The sequence below is a fragment of the Chanodichthys erythropterus genome, chromosome 13 (genome assembly GCF_024489055.1).
Source record: "Chanodichthys erythropterus isolate Z2021 chromosome 13, ASM2448905v1, whole genome shotgun sequence".
NCBI classification, from domain to species: Eukaryota; Metazoa; Chordata; class Actinopteri; order Cypriniformes; family Xenocyprididae; genus Chanodichthys; species Chanodichthys erythropterus.
This window is the reverse complement of record NC_090233.1, coordinates 45,612,967-45,632,413: the sequence shown is the minus strand read 5'-3', so window position 1 is coordinate 45,632,413 and position 19,447 is coordinate 45,612,967. Positions and strand designations below refer to the sequence as shown.

At 38.0% G+C, this 19,447-nt stretch overlaps 1 long non-coding RNA gene across 1 annotated transcript; it reads left to right on the top strand.

The window, feature by feature from the left end:
* The first annotated feature begins 13,651 nt into the window (after nt 1-13,651).
* On the top strand, nt 13,652-16,061 carry LOC137034680 (uncharacterized). Its single transcript, XR_010896966.1, has 5 exons — nt 13,652-13,806; nt 14,439-14,597; nt 14,747-14,798; nt 14,905-14,942; nt 15,808-16,061. It is a non-coding gene; the product is annotated as an uncharacterized lncRNA (long non-coding RNA).
* The last annotated feature ends 3,386 nt before the right edge of the window (nt 16,062-19,447 follow it).

Genomic DNA, 19,447 nt, shown 5'->3' with positions numbered 1-19,447 from the left:
TATATATATATATATATATATTCGTAAACCTCATATCCACAAACATACTATTAGTCATATTTCATAAATCCATAATGACATATTTGATTGAAATGATTGAGTGTAAAGTAAAAAAAATATATATATATATATTATTACAATTTATTTTCTGTTAAGTAAGCAAAACAAGTCCAAACCCTAATAATATCACATCATATAATATAATATAGATTTTTTTTTTTTTTTTTAAATAGGAATAACAGTCTAATTATCTGTTGTTATACTTAATGAATTATATGGAATATCTGTGATTTCATGAAAGCTTGTGGAACATGATGTCAGATATCAAATTTTAAGCTCTGCGATCATGAGAATGGTTAACATTAGTGAATTAGTCCAAGTTTTTCAAGTCTAAATTCCACATACATGCGTCTCTATGAGTCGAACAGATTGCAGTGCATTAAGGTGCGGATGGGGATTTTTTTTTTTTATCAAGCACACACACATGTGAATGGATTGACTAGCAGCTCCCTCTTGTGAGCTTAGTAAGAAGTGTGAGTTGCCTTGCACTATGCGGCAGCCTCTTGACTCGTCTTTCGTTTTTTCCTCCATTACCCTATTCCTGTCAGAAACTCCTCTTTCCCTTGCCCCATCTGCATTAACATGCTGTTTCTTCAGCTCTTACCGCTGACCTCTTACTCAAATATTTAGACATTCGATTGCAGGCCCCTTTAAGGAACTGTGCCGTAACCCTGACCGTAAACAAATCGATGGGCCAAGTTCAAATGCCGGTGGAAATGTACAAACGTAAACAGGTTCATTTGGAGGCTACAGGGAGGGATCTTGAAGCCGGCGTGCTGCAGAAAGAAAAGAATGGGATGCAAATGTATGCACAGCCATAAAGTATGCATATGCACAAAAAGAGGGAGGGATTACACCCTAGGCTGACTTCAGCTAGTGAGAGGGGTTGCAAAGCAGGGCAAACGTTTGTACAATGTTCTGGCAATGCAAAGAAAACGCTGCGGGTTATGCATCATGAATGTTTACAGAGAGAGTCTGGTGCGGATGTTAACCTGTATAACTAAATACTGCTCATTTCCCGTAAACATCTCAGTTCATGTAATGCATGAGATACAGCGAGGCTTTAAAATGAAGGGGTATTTTGGATACGGTGTGGTTCCAGATGCACAATATACCTGTTCGTATTTGCTACTGGAGCTGCTGTCGCGAAGAGGGAGACCTGGAACAAATGTGTGACTCGATAATTGTGCCGTGTCACATCGAGACAGGGCTTGGGGTCGAGTGAAAAATTCCAGGTGACCCCTTCATCAAAGCCGGGGAAAGGACAGCCTACCCTTGCTGTTCCCTAAGGCAAAAGACACCCCCCACCCCGTCCTCACAATCACAGCATTAATATCTTCACCAAAAAAAATAAAATAATAGCCCATTATGCATGGACAGCAAGAGACAAAATTTGCACAACTTGAACCAGAAAAAAAAAAAAAAAAAAAAGTCGAAAAATATATATTTCTTCTTTTTTTTTATAGGCAGAAGATAAATGCATATTCTTTCCCTTTGCCATCCTAATCAGTTGTATTGTGACACCTCACTCTTCTATGCTTCTCTCTTACACAGCCAGCAAGAAATGGATATTCGGTGTAATTATAATACACAAAAAAGCGCTAAACCGTGCCTTAAGTGACAACACTAAAAAAAACAAACACACACAAAAAAGTTAAAATGCTTTAGGAGATAAAGAGAAAGAAATGTAGACTGCAACGGACAGGAACATCTGAGTCTGGATGGTATTATGATGTCTGTGAGTGGGTGAATATATCTGGTGACACTGGGCTTCTCCTGATATCGATTGCTCCTGCGGTTACAACACTAACAGTAGTGGAGAGCCATTGAACTTTAAAGCAAATAGTCCTTCTTCCTGCCCAGAGTCCTCATGGTGGATCAATACATCACAGTGTAAGCTGTGTGTCGTGTCTGGTAATGTTTCTGTCTGTCTGGGCTAATGACCTGAGTAGTACTTATAGCAGTGGGAGAGGTGGGCTTTTGCCAGCCGACTTTGGAATGAGAACGACTGGAACTTGCTTGTAATCTGAAGTCCACATATATGACAGAATTGCATTTGTAAATATAGGCTGTATAATTATATATGAAATGGTTAGTTTAACCAGTAACACTTTAGAATAGGAAACGCATAAACTAAGACTTTTCCCTCAATAAACTATGCTTATTAATAGTAAGTTAGTTGTTAAGTTTAGGTATTGGGTAGGATTAAGAACGTAGAATAAGGTCATGCAGAATAAGGCTAATATGTGCTTAATAAGTACTAATAAATAGCCAATATCTTAGTAATATGCATACTAATAAGCATCTAGTTAAAAGACCCTAAAATAAAGTGCTACCCAAGTATGAAAATTCTGTCAACATTTACTCACCCTTATACTGTTCCAAACTCATAAAACCATTGTTCATCCATTGAAAGTCGATAAAACCAAAAACTTTCCCATTTATAAAGTACAAAAAGAATTGTAAAAGTAAACCATATGAATCGAGCGGTTTAATACAAGTCAAACATGTTCGCTTTATATAATGAACAGATTTAGGCTTTTATTCACATATAAACAGTGATCAACACACACATACATACAGTAGAGCACACAGTAAATGGAAACTCAAATGTGCTTGAGTGATACGCAAGATCAAACTCCATTGGTTCTCATGTGTCAAGCAAGCATGTTTGAGCTTCACTTTACCATATTTGATGTGCTCTATGTGTGTGCATTGATCAATGTTTGTATGTGAATAAAAGCCTGAATTAAATCTGTTCATCATATACAGCAATCGTGTTTCTTCTGAAGATTTGAATCAAACCTCTCGATTCATGTGGATTACTTTTACAGTGTCTTTATGAACATTTTAAAGCATCACATTTTTAGTGGACATTATGTTGTTTCAATAAAAAAATCTGGTGAAAGACCTGACAAATTATGATTAAAGCATTGTAATAATCAGTGTGGATTTACATAATCTTCTACCAATCTTCTAATCTATGGAAAGTGTTTTTCGTCCCCCCCACAGTTGTAAAGTCTAAAACAGTATTTTGAAACACTTTAAAATGGTTTAAGGACCCACGGTTTCTGGTAGTGTAAATGAAACCTGAATTCCTCATTTGACAAGCTCTGTGGGTCTTACCATTTCACTGGCCAGGGATATATTTGGAATTACGAGACAGTCAGATTCCTGATTCCCCCTCTGAGGTTTTGTTAAAGGGAATTACTGTAAAAAAAAAAAAAAGACAGCTTTGAGAGAAAGCGTCTATTCAAGAGACGATGATGAGAGATGAAACAGGGGGGAAAAAACACCTATTCGGTTCTTTCCAACTGGAAGCACTCGATCTGTGCGCCTGGATCAGTGTCCGAAATAAGCCAGATCGTGAAGAGTTGAAGAGGGTGGAGGCGTGTGTGCAATCCCCATGAGTGTGTGGGATCTGTTCCAGGGAAAGTGAATGGAACTAAATGGCCAACATCAAATGAGTGAGACGAGGCTTGAGAAAGGTTTGGGGAGAATTGCGATGGGGTGTGAGCCAAAGCGCTGAGCCCCAGGGTCTGAGAGTCTTTTTTCCCCCAGCTGATCCCCACAAGAGCTGGGCTCTTCGGTGCTGACCGAAAGGCTCCGACTGCCAGTCCTGCTCAGCTGACACAGCTCAGTACGGAGTAACTCAGAGTTAAAGTGCTGAGGAGGAGCTGTTGGTGCACACTTCACACGTTAATGCTCAAACAAACACAGAGAGTACACAAGAGTGCCGAGAGCAAAGCAAAACATTCAGTGCAATGCATCTGAGCATTATGAAAGGTTAAAAACAACAGGAGCTAATCGCAGTCTGTATTTTAGGCCTTTTGAGGGATAGTAGTAGAGAGAAGATGATAGGGAGAAGAAGACAGAACAGAATCAGACTATACTGTAGCTTAATGATTCAGAACATGTGGGTTAACCACTCCCTTCAATAACGTTAAAGGAATATTATCATTATTTACTTACCTTCATGCTGGACCAAACCTGAAAACGGCTATTTTCCATGCAATTTCACTGAATAGGTAATGGAGATTTCAAGCTTAAAAAAATGCACAAGCAGCATAAACAGATTTTAAATTGTCCACACTTACAGTCTGCTATATTCCAAGACTTCTGTAAGAACAGACTAAAATTTAAGTCATTATTCACCGAAAATCTTGACATCTGCTTTAAAACTTCCTTGGTGCGTTCATGTGAGTTAAGAAGGAAGTAGTAAAGTGATTCATGAGCGAACCATTTTAATTTAGATCTTTTCAAGGAATCACTTATACAAAAAAAAAACTGCTCTAAATGACTGTCACACATCAGTTAACCAAAGTAGCACTTGACCCAAGTCATATGGGCATCTTCTATGATCCTTTAATTGTGTATTTGCATAGTTTCTGCTTTAAAGGAACACTCCACTTTTTTTGAAAATAGGCTCATTTTCCAACTCCCCTAGAGTTAAACAGTTGAGTTTTACCGTTTTCGAATCCATTCAGCCGATCTCCGGTTCTGGCGGTACCACTTTTAGCATAGCTTAGCATAGTTCATTGAATCTGATTAGACCGTTAGCATCGCGCTTAAAAATCACCAAAGAGTTTCGATATTTTTCCTATTTACAACTTGACTCTTCTGTAGTTAAATCGTGTACTAAGACCGACGGAAAATGAAAAGTTGCGATTTTCTAGGCTGATATGGCTAGGAACTATACCGGAGATCGGCTGAATGGATTCGAAAATGGTAAATCTCAACTGTTTAACTCTAGGGGAGTTGGAAAATGAGCCTATTTTCAAAAAAAGTGGAGTGTTCCTTTAAAGGTCCAGTTCTTATAAATAGTAATTGCATTGTAAAAAGCAAATAGTAGATGATATAAAAAGTCGTTGTTACAGGTTTGTAACAAACATGAGGGTGAGAAAATAAATGTGAACTATCCCATTATTTGCTGCAGTATGCATGTTTATGAATGCATTTTTGGTCAGTAGTGGCACTTAGAATGGATTGATCACTCAAAAATGAAAATTATATCATCTTTTCTTCACCCTCATGTCATTTCATGACTTTCTTTCTTCTGTGGAACATAAAAGAAGACACTTTGTGCCATTGTTTTTGTCCATAAAATGAAAATCAATGGTAATCAAACCCGTTTGGTTAACAACATTCTTCAAAATATCTTCTTTTGTTTTCCATAGACAAAAGTAAGTCATAAAAGCTTCATTTTTTGGGTTGCGTTGTCCCTTTACATTGAATTTCGATATGATTATTGTGATTTTTATGACCGTGACTTTCCATGCTTTTTCCATATGTTGGGTATAACCTGTACTAAAAAAGTTCATCGCAGCACTCCTAAAGTCAAAGCATTTATCATACAGATGGCCACATCTGTGAAACACGTTGGAATAGAAATGACCTAAATGAGTAATTCAATCACATAGAGAATGAGAGGTCCATTCTCAATTCAATTTGAGTGTCTGAGATATCCAGCCTCCTCATTTCTTAATGTCACTTTAACATCTTACATGTTAATGAGCAGACGGGAGGTTAGGCCTAACACAGAACCATTATCCACTTATTAGAGCCCTGACCCTGATGATCCCTACTCCATTAAACTGTTGATGTACAGTACAGGCATGTGTGGAGATGAGAGGCGACGTTCAGCTTGACTGAGCTTGAAGTCAAGTGCAAATGCAACACTGCCCTTGTCCGTTCTGTCAGTCCTGGGGTGGGACACCCTGAAGTCAGCTCGCCCCTCTGCACACACATGTATCTGCACGGCAGAGAAAGAACCACTGACACGGGTCACTGGACTCTCTCATCCTCTCACTTATCTCCTGACAGAACATATCTTTCACATGGAGAGCACGGCTAGGAGACAGTAGAAGACAATTTCACAAGTTTGACAGGTGTTGCTGTGTCAAGCGTTTGAGTGTTTTGCAAAAAAAGAAAAAAAAAAATCAGATCCTGAACTCAAAGTGCCCATGAAAACCTGGATGGATGGGTGGATTGATGGATGGACTATTAATCACTGCCATGAGCCATGGCTAGCTACTTAATATTTCCAAATATTTTCCCCCGATCTCGTGGCAATTCGTACGTATTTTACAAGGTGGCTATTTTGCACCAATTCGTACGACCTCACTCGTACGAATAAGTACATTTTTTCACATATTTTACGAGTTACCAAATTCGTATGAATTCGTAGGAATGACATACCCCTAACCCCACCCCTAAACTTACCTAATACTGGGGTTTAGACAAATCTTATGATTTTGTACAAATGAGGTCATACGAATTTGTACGAATTAGCCACCTCGTAAAATACGTTTCAATTGGTTGTGAGATAGCGTTGAATATTCCTGGTTTTAGGGGGAGACATTCTCATTTGAATCTTTGTTGATCCTGGAATAACATTCCAATCAACCAATCAGATTTGATGAAATTTACAGTTTATGTCAAGTTTAGGCTTACAACCAGGGTAAGCTGCATCTACATTAGTGTTATTCACCTAGGACTGTCTAGGGTGACCATCTGGTTATTTCAGGACAGTACATGTGATTTTGCAGGACAATGCGGAACATGTTTGAGATGATATTGGGTTAAATTTACTACTACTATACTATACTTTACTATGAACAACATTCAAATCAACCAGATTTGAGGGACAAGTTTACAGATTTTGTCAAGTTTAGGGTTAAAATCATGAACTTGTGCTTCTACATCAGTGTTATTCATCTGTTAATTCCCTCTGATTTTAGGGATAACTTATGGGTAGAGTTAGGTTTAGAGGTAGAGATATGGTTAGGACTAAATGTTCATAAAGGAACGTTGTTCCAGGGTCAACAAAATAGGAATGTGTCTAACACAGCAAAATCAGGACATGCATCAGTGAGCTTTGTTAATTGTGACTGGCACTCAATTTGCCCAGGTTTGAGTGATACAATGTAATTTACTCTATGGGACCTATTCAGTATACTAAGTATGAACTGAATAACAGGCTAGGAGGTAAAAATCACATTTTACACTAAAATAAATTTCCTTAAGTAGTGGCTAGTATATATATATAGGACGTCATCCAGTATGTGTACAGAAGCAGTCCTGGCTGGTGTAGCTATATTTAATGAATTTTGATGAGACCCATACCGGTTCCTTTGCATTGTCCGCATAGTCGTCATCAGCAGAAAATTCCCTCTCTACGAATGCGCTGGTTGGTGATTTTCCCCACTCTAGCTTCAACATGACAGATGTGAGAATGGATTTTAAACGCAATTTTTAGTATTATATTTCTTAATTTGGTATTGTAATTTCAAGAAATAAATAAAATACACACATAATTCAAATGTGGGACACTGTTTAGGTCTTGCGGGTCCCAATTCCGGGACTGCCCTGCATTTTGTGGTGAGACCTTTCCCTCTGATTTTAGAGATAAGTTATGGGTAGGGTTAGATTTAGGGGTAGCGATAGGAATGTTGTTCCAGGATCAACAACATATGTTGATCCATGAACATGTCTTACTTGGCAAAATCACAGTTACTGCTTATAGATATAGGACTCAAAATAGGTCTTTCTGAAGTCCAATTTTGAGTTCATTCTTTAACTGCTCTATATGTTATATTTTCTTGCTCTCTGGGGCTTTTTGTTATGTTTGAAGTGTTTTTCTTGCAATTTTCAACTCCATTAGTGTCTTTGAGGGAAAAAACTGCTCTGTCTATTGCAGATTCAAGCACTGCCGTTGACAACTCATAATGTTCCAGACCTGCGAAGTCACACAGCAGTGCCACTGTCCCACATCTGAACCCAAACTTTGCACTAAAACATCATTCTCCTTCTCCTCTGACCCCATTACTTCAATCCCCATTGACCACCCCAAACAAAACCTTTCTGATTGCTATAGCACTCTATACTCTAGCCGTTTCATAATGTTATCTTAAGAAACATGGAAACGATTGGACTTCATTTTCAGTTTAAGTGTGAGAACTGAAAATGACTACCACATTGGACCAGTTGTGTGTGGACAGCCTCACAGTGAATGTTGAAGGTAATGCTGGGTGTTCTGAGGAGGTTATGGACTCCAGAGGAAGGATTGATTCAATCAAAATACATTTATACTATAACAAAAAAAAGTTGCATGTACTTAAAAAATTTATTTCACTAATTCCATTCAAAAAGTGAAGCTTGTATATTATATTCTTTCATCTCTGCAGTAGATGAAAATGGCAAATATTATTCTTAGGTTTGTCAGCCATATTGAATTTACATGATCATAAATAAAAACACTGTCAACTGTAAACAAGTTAAAGTGATGTAAAAAGGATAGTCATAATGTGTATGGTCAAAGGTAATCATCTACAGTATTTAGATTTGGGTGTAACTTCGTACACTAAATAAAAATATCTTTTAAAGGTCTGACCACTGTGAATGTCATGCATCAAAGTGATGAAATATAAATATTAAATAAGAATATACATACAACTATACTGAATATACACAGCTGTCTGTCTGTTGAGTTTGAAATTACAATCCTCCTAATACAAAATCTAACACCATCCTCAAAGCAGAGAGAGAAAGAGCTGAAGTTGAAAGAACCTCTGGCAGATAAGGGTTTAAATGTAAGGTGATGGGGCAGCGATTGGTCGAGATTAGAGCAAAAGCCAATGTAAGAAGGACAGATAGAGACAGTCACAGGGTCTCACACTTTCGTTAGCCCTGGCATGAAGAATAACAGGAGCGGCAGGTTCTATTCCATGTCCTTAACAGGGATAACAGCGGCCACTTGTTCAACAGGGCTCACTTCTCATTACACCAGCTTCCACTGCGCCAGTGAAATCTGTCACCAAAGTCCAGCACGAATGGCAATCCAAATTGAAAAACTCTGCCATGAGTAGCAGGGAGTAGGGGGTGATGGAGGAGGAGGGTGAGGAGCGAAGAGGAAGGGAAAAAAATCTGGTCATCAATTGCTGGCAACAGATCGCAGACGAAGATTATTGGAAGGCAACATTGCAGCAGATGTCTGATGACTGTATATTAACCTGCTTCCTACACACACAGAACATCCAAGCCCAGATCGTCCTAATGTCAGACTGTGAGGCCTTGTCCTGCGCAATAGGAGGAAATCATAATCCATGAGAGGAAAAAAAAAATTAAGCTACGGTTTGTGCAGCAGCACTGCTGATTTGTTGGACTAACTGCGCTGGCAGCGATGGAGTCTTTCCAAGCCACAGCACACAAAAACCAGTGGGCTGCCAGCAAATGTCCCTCTGTTCAGTGTTGTAATTGGGCTCACACTGGACTAGGAGTGGTACTGTAGTGTCAGCCATCTTGAGAATCTACAGAAGTATATAGTTTATTATCTTCATCATCACAAACGGTAAATTATGTTCATTTATGATGATCCCAACAAGGACTGGTGACTATAAAGTTTGAGCCTGGGCCACAAACATTTAAATTAATAGACAAATTGTTGATGATAGTGCTAGGTCAAGTATTGTTGCATTACATCATGAAACATAAGTCATAGCATAAATTTCTTTCAGAGGCATATGTGGTGGGGATCCACTAAAATAGGTGCCGGATCCAATTCCGGAGGTGTCGGATCTGAATCCCCCTTGTTTTCCGGCACAAATTAAGCCCTGAGCAAAACATTTGCCATATGGGAGCGTCCATAGTCCAAATCTATCCCAGCATTCCTTTGTAAAGATCCCCAAGGACAAATTCAGCACTGAAATTAATAAAACAGATTGTAGACCCCCAAATCTCCCTTAAACAGTTCTGGCATGACCATTGAGGTTTTGAAGGATTCTACAGATGAAATGCAGGTTGATGAAATATAGGTGTACTTTTTTCATATTTTATTCATCTCTTGACAGACTTTCAACCACCAACTATAACATTTTTTGGGCATGGATGTTCAACTTCATACCACTGTTGTTTTTTTATGAAATTTAAGTGTTCACTATGGATAAACAACACTTTTGCCTGACTACCAAGGCATTAGGGTACAATTTACTGTATAATTCCTTCATCTTGTCTGCAAACATCCTCCACTATCCATTCACCATCCACACCCACTCACTCAAGCCCTGGACTGAAGCCATCTGAAACACAAATCATCCTTTCCCAATCCTCAGAGCATTACAGTATTTGACCCATTGAAAGATTTTCATCTTTGCTAGTGGACAATAAACATGACCTGGGATGCAGCTGGCAACGAGAGGGGAGGGGGTTGTAGGAAGCAGATGACATGGGAGGAGAAGAGATGGAAGCCCTTAGCCACTCCACATCTGGTGCTGTATTAAAGGCATATGGGCCGTCCCAATCAGGCCTGATGGGGGTGATGTCATAGCCCCAGCCACAACCTCTGGTTTTCCAGCACTGCGTCATGACAGAAAAGCCAGCAAGCTGTCAACAGTCTGGTCCAGAGCGAGGGATGAAGATGGCAGACTATGAAACTATCAGGAACAGTCAGACTGTGTGAGTGATAAAAGGTATGTTTGTGCACATCCAGGAGGTGCTACAGCCTCATCATAGAGAATGGACCCTTTTCACATTTTCAGGGTTCTCAGAAGCACAAGCTGTTATAGTTCGGTAAACTTCTATAGTGGTGAATGGAAATTACAGCAGACATATCCAGGATATGATATTAAAAAAAAAATCCAGGATAGTGTTTCTATGACTTTCAAAAGAGGAAAAAAAAATAAGAGAGAGAGAATGATTACAGTGGTCAGAATAAAGAAAGACATCAAACTGCCATCACTCCCTCAGCAGGTGTGTTAGAAACACAGACAAAGCATTGGTAACTAGTTTTCTGAATAACACACCAAGTATAGTATTATGAAGGTATAACTGTGGAAACACATCATCACAGTCTGTGAAAAGGGTCTGTAGGCCTGTAATCATGCACCTATGCTGATAAGACAAAACTAATTGTAATCTTATGGCTGATAACTGATAATTGTTATATATACAAAAGTTCTGGCATGAAACTCTAATTGGCAGGCTAATAGGTCCTTTAACTCAACCTGCTCATAATCACAGCATTATCTATAGGACACAGATGATTGGTTCCTGCTGTATTAGTAGCCAATGAGCTTGCATGCTCCATCCTCAAATACATGAGTAGCATTTGCGTTAGCAGTGCAGCATGCTTTCAGAAACCCTCCACCTTCTCCAGCTCCACCTGTATAGATCTACTACGGGTAATTCATGTACACTATATTGTACAGCAGCAGCATGTCTTACTTGCTCACAGCAGCGTGTCTGTAGTGTGTATTAGTGTTGTCAAAAGTACCGACTTCGGTACCTATCGGTACTGAAATTTTAAAAACGTGACGCTTTGAGCGCTGTTGAGCGGATTCATAAACATCGGATATGCCTGTGATTGGCAACAATGATCAATGCGTGGGAGCATTTGAAAGCACACGGAAGTGTTTGAATTTGAAAGCGTTTTGAAAGTGGGAGCGCGAGCGATTGAAAGCAGGCGTCTAACAGTGGACCGATCCGCGATAGACGCCTGCTTTCAAACGCTCCGTGTGTATCTGTATAAGCACTTAGTGAAGAGATTAATTGATGACTTTTTACAACGTTTTTACAGCGTTGATCATTGAAGCCTATCACAGACATATCAGATGAGCCGTGAAAACAACGGCCAATCAGAGATGTTTACGAATCCACTCAACAGCGCTCAAAGTGTCAAGTTTTTAAAATTTCAGTACCGACTAGGTACCGAAGTCGGTAATTTTGACAACACTAGTGTGTATGTATTGGCAGTAGCAAGTCTTGTACGGTAGCAATAATCAACAGCAGCAGCAATAAAGCAGGAGCAGTGTAGCAGATCTATTCTGCCAAGACTAAACATATCAATATTGTAATACCTATTACCACGCCAAACACTCAGAGAGTTGTCATGACAGAAATATATATATATATATATATATATATATATATATATATATATATATATATATATATATATATATATATATATATATATATATATAGCCTTTACATGCACATGAACTTTATATATATATATATATATATATATATATAATGTTCATGTCAAGTCAAGTCAAATTTATTTATATAGCGCTTTTACAATTGGTAATTGTTTCAAAGCAGCTTTACATATTAGAAGCACAGAAAAAAAAGGGAAGTGGTTAAAACTGTACAAACAAGCGTGGTAATATGTAACATATACAAGATGGTGCTACATTAAGCCAATGTCGGCTGACTTCCAGGGATGGAAAAAAACCCCTAGGAGAAAAACCCAGCGTGCAAGCACTGGGAAAAAAGTCCTAGGAGGGAAAAAACCCCTTGGAAGATATATATATGTAAATGTATATGGAGATCAAAATCTCAATTGTACATTTTTATTATAGAGATTAAAAATCGATTATATATAAATATATGTAAGCGGATACGGGGATTAAAAATCTGAATTATAGATGCAGCCAGAATTGGATCTTTAGGCCCATTGTCTCCTGGGCTACGTTTTAGTCAGGTCCAGACGCAGGTTCTCCATCTGATCTGGATACGGCCTGGATCCAGCACCCGGCAAACCTCAGGATAAGCAGAGAGACAGATATTAGCGTAGATGCCATTCTTATTCTGACCTAATTATTGCAGCGTAACAATCCTTTAACGGATTTGAAAAATGTTAATGTATTGATAATGTGTTATGTGTATGCAAGAGCAAAGAGATGTGTTTTTAGTCTAGATTTAAACTGACAGAGTGTGTCTGCTTCCCGAACAATGCTAGGAAGATTGTTCCAGAGTTTAGGTGCTAAATAGGAAAAGGATCTGCCGCCTTCAGTTGATTTTGATATTCTGGGTATTATCAACTGGCCTAAATTCTGAGATCGCAATAAACGTGAAGGACTATAATGCATTAAGAGCTCACTTAGGTACTGGGGAGCTAAACCATTTAGAGCTTTATAAGTAAGTAGCAAGATTTTAAAATCTATACGATGTTTAATAGGGAGCCAATGTAATGTTGACAGAACTGGGCTAATATGGTCATACTTTCTGGTTCTAGTAAGAACTCTAGCTGCCGCATTTTGGACCAACTGTAGTTTGTTTAAAAGCCGAGCAGAACAACCACCCAGTAGAGCGTTACAATAATCTAGTCTTGAGGTCATGAATGCATGAACCAACTGTTCCGCATTTGTCATTGAGAGCATATGTCGTAATTTAGATATATTTTTTAGATGGAAGAAGGCGGTTTTACAGATACTAGAAACATGACTTTCAAATGAAAGATTGGTAATCTACATGTGCATGTAAAGGCTATATATATATATATATATATATATATATATATATATATATATATATATATATATATATATATAATATATATATACAGTGGGTACAGAAAGTATTCAGACCCCCTTAAATTGTTCACTCTTTGTTATATTGCAGCCATTTGCTAAAATCATTTAAGTTCATTTTTTTTCCTCATTAATGTACTCACAGCCCCATATAGACAGAAAAACACAGAATTGTTGACATTTTTGCAGATTTATTACAAAAGAAAAACTGAAATATCACATGGTCCTAAGTATTCAGACCCTTTGCTGTGACACTCATATATTTCCAATAATAACCAACTGCAGAACCGCAGAACCATACGTCATGACAGTCTGAGGACGACAGCGCCAGACTAACAGCCTGAGGGCGGAAGTGGGCGGAGTAATAGTCTCACGTTGGATGTGGGCGGAGTTGACGACAAACAAGCAAACAATCATGGCGGAAGAAGCGAACACGGTAAAAAGTTTCTTTGTGTTGTGCTTTTAATCGATCACGTTTATGTGTTGTGTATTTATTCGATCGTTAACACTTAACATGACTCAGATATTTTGTAAATGGGCTTCAAAGTCACTTTATCACGTCTTTTGATATTTTACAAATCGTCTCACGTTGCTTGCGCCCAGGTGAATAAATACTATAGTCATTTATAGTAAATACTATAGTGTTTTTGAACCATACTATAGTACTATAAATACTTGAATTAATTTATTGTGGTAATTCTATAGTTGCTGTGATAATATGGCAGCTATAATAATATAAACAAATTACTTTACCCAATATTGTACTAAGTTTTCTACAATTTTAGGGTATATTATACTACAATATACACTACAGTTTACTGTAGTAAAAACTAAAGTATACTATTTATACTAGTTTATCAGTTCACTATAGTTAATATTATAGTATTATGTAGCATTCATTAGTGTTGTAAATACAGTATGGTTCAAAAACACTATAGTATTTACTATAGTATTTTTTCACCTGGGTGTTTACATATTCATGGTTTGTTATTTTACTTGTTGTTGGTACTGTATTTTATTTAATTGGTTACATTTTACAATACTGATCAGTGTTTTTGTGGATTTTAGAGGCATATTAGTATCGGGAGATGCTCCGCTTTACTTCATTTACAGCGATGCAAAACGTGCTGCAACAACTTCCACTGCCCAGTGCTCTTAAACCGACCAGACGGCACAGGTTGAATGCACAGCTTCAAATTCACTTAAAAAAAACTGTCGTTCATGGAGGTATGAACGTTTCTTTTGTATTCTGAATTTAAAATGTTGTTTTTGCAATGAAGTAAGTAGTAATTTTGACTTTAGAAGAATGAAACTTGTTTCTTTTATGCAATTTTTATGGTTATATATCTAAGTTTTTCTTTGATTTTGCAATGCAGTAAATTGACAAGCAGAATCACCCCAGAACAAGAGAAGCTGATCAAAAACAAGGTTAGTTTTATAAGACTTTCATAAACACATAAGCTACTTATACAGATGGTGTGTTATATCTGTCACATCTTTTCAGGAATAACTTAATAATATTCTATTGTTTTAGAAACAGTTGACCGGCTGTGTGGGATCTTCATGTTAATGGTAAGCAAAAAAAAAGGAAAAGTTAAAAGTTTTTAAAAATGTATGAACTTCTCTTTTCATTAGAATGAAAAACATATATGAGGGCTTTTCATACTTTAAATAGTTAACCCTGGGTGATTGTTAACCCCAGGTAAACAGAATCCTGGGTTATCTTGATTCACGTTTCACACTGATCATCATTTACCTGAGGTTAACAATTAATCCTGAGTATTCATATGCACTGTACATTACTAAACCCTGGTTAACATCCTTATTTGCAGTGTCAGTGTCACTGATTGGATGAACAAAGCACACAATATGTTTTCATAAATGCTTAGGCATTGCACATCCTCATTACATATAGTCAACTTCCTCATTACATATAGATCAAGTTTATCCTGAATGAACATTTCAGACTATAAAAGAATTAAACAGTATTTTCTGCTCTGCAATTGTTGCATTTTCTGTCAGCATTTGTTTTTTTTTTTTTTCTTTCCAATGCTGAATTTTCTATTTATATACAATGCACAGTGTTTCTGTGACTGTCAAAAGCATGTAAATATACAAGCAATATGTGGAGCGTTACTTTACCCACGGTTAAAAGTGGTGTTTAGGACGACGATAACCCGGGGTTAAATGTAGCGTGAAAAGCCATGTGAATTGCTTGCCTTTTAAAAAAAAAAAAAAAAAAAAATTATACTGAACATAACTGATTAATTTCATTGGTGACAGAGTATGATTTAAGTCTTCAATATATAAACATGAGAAAAACAGAATGTCAAAACTTTATTATACATGCTGTGCTGCATCCTGACTACAACACAAAGTGTTGTTAAATACACTTTTAACATCTCATCCCATTTGTTTATACCCTTCTCTCATGAAGGAACCACGGATCACAGAAGACTTCTGCGCTGCACAACAATCAAAGGTCTTTACGGGTTTAGTGGAAGAGCTGTGCTTTCTGATATTGAAAGAAAAAGACCAGGAACAAGAACTTTCACAGGCTGAAACAGATGATGACAGACAACTGGCCAAAGAGCCTTTAGTGTTTTGCTTTCAAATTAAGGATGATATGGACATTTTACAAAAAAGTTTATTTTTTTAGATTTAATTTGTCATCATGTACCTGCTGTTCAATCTACACTCAATTTAGTTTGATTTTGTATTTTTTAGAGCAAAGCACAGCTAGTGGATATATAATGCTTTTGCTCTTACATTTTAGTACATTTTATTAAAATTAAATAAATATCTTTTGTTTTTGGGTTTGATGGATCTGAATGTGTTTAATTCATGCATTCTAGTGTACAACCGTGTAATGCGTATTATATATTATGAAAAACAATGATTCATTCTGAAATGCTTAAGTAAAATATTTTATGACAAATTAATAAATGTTTATCGATTTTAGTGTTTAAGCTTTGTTGTGTTCAATTTATATTCAGTTAATCATTTAAGACATAAAACAAATTTATGAACTTTTAAAATATTAAAAGGTTACAAGGGGATTTTAATACACACATAGGCTATATATATATATCTTAACGTGATTGTGTATATGATTAAGCTATTAACACAATGTGAATCTATATCTATAATTTCAGTTAGATCGTTTTAATACAATATTTCACATTAACATGGTTTTAAACTTTAAAATGCTCCAAATGGAGCGATGCCTACGGAGATAAATTGGCTCCGCCCACTTCCGCCCTCAGGCTGTTAGTCTGGCACTGTCGTCCTCAGACTGTCATGACGTATGGTTCTGTGGTTCTGCAGTTAGTCCTATCTCTATATTTAACTCAGGTGCTGTCCATTTCTTCTGATCATCCTTGAGATGGTTCTACACCTTCATTTGAGTCCAGCTGTGTTGGATTATACTGATTGGACTTGATTAGGAAAGCCACACACCTGTCTAAATAAGACCTTACAGCTCACAGTGCATGTCAGAGCAAATGAGAATCATGAGGTCAAAGGAACTGCCTGAAGAGCTCAGAGACAGAATTGTGGCAAGGCACAGATCTGGCCAAGGTTACAAAAAAAATTTATGCTGCACTTAAGGTTCCTAAGAGCACAGTGGCCTCCATATTCCTTAAATGGAAGACGTTTGGCATGACCAGAACCCTTCCTAAACTCACTCATCCATGTCTTTATGGACCTTGCTTTGTGCACTGGTGTGCAGTCATGTTGGAACAGCAAACCCCAAACTGTTCCAACAAATTTGGGAGCATGAAATTGTCCAGAAAGTCTTGGAATGCTGAAGCATTAAGAGTTCCTTTCACTGGAACTAAGAGACCAACCCAACCCCTGAAAAACAACCCCACACCATAATCCCCCTCCACCAAACTTTACACTTTGCACAATGCAGTCAGGTAAGTACCGTTCTTCTGGAATATTTAGTAGTGAGGAAATTTCATGAATGGACTTGGTGCATCCTGGTGTCATGTGTTCCCCAGGTAAGTGACCATCCACGTGATGTAAAAGAAAACGTGATTCATCAAACCAGGCCACCTTCTTCCATTGCTCCGTGGTCCAGTTATGATGCTCATGTACCCACTGTTGGCACTTTCGGCGATGGACAGGGGTCAGAGTACACAGCGCATTGCAGTTTGCTGCATATGGGGCTGCATAGCCGCAGGCTGTGTATTCTGACACCTTTCTATCAGAACCAGCATTAACTTCTTGAGCAATTTGAGCTACAGTTCGTCTGTTGGATCGGACCACACGGGCCAGCCTTCGCTCCCCACGTGCATCAATAAGCCTTGGCCCTGTCGCCGGTTCAACCACTGTTCCTTCCTTGGACCAATTTTGATAGATACGGACCACTGCAGACCGGGAACATCCCCACAACAGTTGCAGTTTTGGAGATGCTTTGACCCAGTCGTCTAACCATCACAATTTTGCTCTTGTCAAACTCGCTCAAATCCTTACGCTTGACCATTTTGCCTGCTTCTAACACATCAATTTTGAGGACAAAATATTCACTTGCTGCCTAATATATCCCACCCACTAACAGGTGCTGTGATGAAGAGATAATCAGTGTTATTCACTTCACCTGTAATGTTATGGCTGATCGGTATGTGTGTGTGTGTGTGTGTGTGTATGTATATATGTATATATATATATATATATATATATATATATATATATATACACACACACACCGTGTATAAAAATTAAAATTGATTTAGAATTGAATGTAGGCATCACAATATTATAATGTACAGCATGAGTTTATTATTATGTACAACGTCAGGGTAAATGAGCATGAATTATTAAATAGCCAATAATAATAATAATAATAATAATAACGTCCACTCATAATATATGGTAACAGCAATATCTTGCTTTAAGGAAGTACATCTAGTATTATATTTGTAAAAATGTTCACAAACATTCTGAGATGACCCTCCAAAAACTCTTGGATGAGTTGAAAATCTGTAACTACAAGAGTTTGTGCTATATGGGCACTGGTTTTGGCTTAGACTTGCCACGCTCAGTTAAACCTTATTACATTCAAATAATGGCCACACAACACAGGCCATTACATCAGACAGGTGCCAACAATCAATGACCAATGGAAGTCAATAACTAAGAAGAACAGCGAGGTTCCATTTATAACCCTAAATGCCAATGCAGTTCATAGGGCCAGATCTGGGAACATTCTGACCTTTATCATTCATAATCTAAAAGATCAAGCAATGCCTATAGGCTGATTCCAGAGAAGCAACGGCCTTTACTCTGGAGATGACCAAAATCCCCCTCACGCCCCAGTGGTTTTAATTGTCTGGCTTTAGAAGGAAAAGGAATTTTACTTTGGTGTTCAGGTAAAGACAGCAGGGTTGTGCTGAGCTACTTGGGAGGTCTGAAAAGCTGTGCTCTAGGCCTTTTCATGTGAATGGGGCTTAGCTATTGAGGGGTGACCCCGTTGAGCATGTCATGGGGGTGTAATGAGGTCAGTTTACAGGTTGGGCGGCAGGTAATCCTTCGTTCATTACAGGCCCACTCGGTGGCTTTTGGGGAGGAAAAAAATCAAATAGCAGCGAGCTATAGAATAGAAGTAGATTGTATGTGTGTACAGGGCCAGGAACTCAATAACACTTGATTCAGTATGAAAAGAAGCCCAGAGCCACCCGTGAAGAAGCAGCCCGGATGTGAGGGAGGGCCGTTAGTGGCAGGAGTTTGGTGTCAGAGAACAAGACAAGCTTTGTACCAGCTTTAAGAAGCAAATTAAGAGAGAGCGATGCAAGCTTACTGACTCTGAAAGAATGAGGGAAGAAACACCTGGTGATCAATAGAGCTTAGAGAGCCCCATGAAAGAGCCTGGGTAAGACAGCGGACACTCATGTCCTGAATTCTTGTGAGGTAGCATGATAAATCGCACTTCCTCACACAATCAAACAAGAGCATCTGAATCAAGTGAGTGAGAATGGTCATAAGTTTATGGTCATGCAGCTAAAATAGATAATTAATATGTTCGTACATGAACGCACATGAATGCCACCACAATGTTGTAATTATGAGTGAAA